We start from the raw sequence: 1,708 nt of genomic DNA on the forward strand, positions 1-1,708 counted from the left end.
ACGCAAACGTCTCACCTGGACTGAACACAAGCCGGATGGACAGCTGCTCTGTTCTATGATTACAGTAAATTCTTCATTTCCTCTCAGTCTAGAGGAAGAGCAACAGAATCCATGTTGCTTGAGGTCTAGTCAAAGTTTCCAGTCAGTGTTGGTTTGGTGCCATGTCCTCTGCTGGTGTCGGTCCACTGTGTTTTCTCAGGTCCAGTGGTGGGAAGAACTGAACTGAAGTGTATCTGACGTGTGTATCTGTACTTAAGTAGATTTAATAATGAATACTTTCTACTTTTACTCCACTACATTTTACAGTAAGTATCTGTACTTTCTACTTCACTACATTTCTACTAAACTGTCGCGTTACTCGTTACATCCAAGTCTCGTTGCTCTTTTTGTCCGTTAAAATGTGAAGTTCAGGGATTTAAGATGGCGCCGTAAAATCCCAGCAATAACGTGACTTAGTGTCTGTTGTCACCCATCGCCTCCACCTTTACTCGCTGCGGAGCTCCAGACATGCGCAGTGGTTTCCTCTGAGCGGGAGAAGATGTCTGTCTAATGTCAGTTATATAATAGCTGCATAAATCATAGATATGGCGACATGTAAAATCACGGTGGGACTTTGTCCAACTTTTAGCGTCACTTGGAAGGAAAACTTAAAGAAAGGTAAGATCTGTGGACGTGATGCTAGCTAAGCTAGCTGTACAGAGACACATGCTGCATCTGCGATGAAAACAAGTTGTCACTCATGCGCTGAATTATTGTGTGGAGGTGTTGACTGAGGTGTCGCATATATGGGACAACGCTGTGACCAAAGTGCAATTTAGTGATATAACATTCAGGAACGATCCGATTCTTCTGGACGGATCTTTACTGATTACATTTATTTCAGCTCTAAGTATTTAATATCTAGTTTTTTATGGTAATGTGGATCTTTCAGATCAATTTGAGAAGCAATTTTGATGGTAAAAGTAAAATTATTTGTGTCACGTAGCGCGGGGTGCTGGTCTCAGGTTCGGTGGTCCAGACTACAACTCTGCTACGTGGCTCCTTGGTTCCATGTCCTCCCCTGCCAGTTGGATTTCTTTCAAAATAAAAGCCACTAGTGGCAAAAAAAGTGAAGTTCATGTTATGTTAGGACAGGAGACCAGATGTTTCCATCCCTGAAATTATGATGCATAGAATCACATATCTAAGTCTAAACTATGTTACAGAGTAAACAATCAAAACATGCTTTATCTGTGGCTGTTCATTAAAATGACACATTTCTAATGTATTAAAATTAAATACGATCGGTTCACTTAATGATATTAGCGATTAGGTAATCCATTCAGCAAGTACTTTTACTTTTAATACTTAAATATTTTTAAAAGCCAGTACTTTTTTACTGTTACTTAAGTACAGTTTTGTCTGTGTATTTGTACTTTTACTAAAGTAAATTTTTTGAGTATTTTCTCCACCACTGCTGAGGTCAAAGGTCAATGTACCTACCAGAACTTCCTGCTGCTGACCAACATTGTGGAGATGCAGATTTAATTTTCCAGCAGGACTTGGCTGCTGAACACAGAACCTGTTTTAGGGTCTGTGGCGTTTTGAACTAGCAAAGACGTGATGAACCAGAACCGACATTTCATTGGAGCTGAAGGCCAAAAACAGAACAACATGGAGCCTGACAACAGCTGAGCAGAGCTGATGGACGCCAGAGGCTGATGGACGC

Source organism: Poecilia reticulata, linkage group LG4, assembly GCF_000633615.1.
Source record: "Poecilia reticulata strain Guanapo linkage group LG4, Guppy_female_1.0+MT, whole genome shotgun sequence".
Lineage (NCBI taxonomy): Eukaryota > Metazoa > Chordata > Actinopteri > Cyprinodontiformes > Poeciliidae > Poecilia > Poecilia reticulata.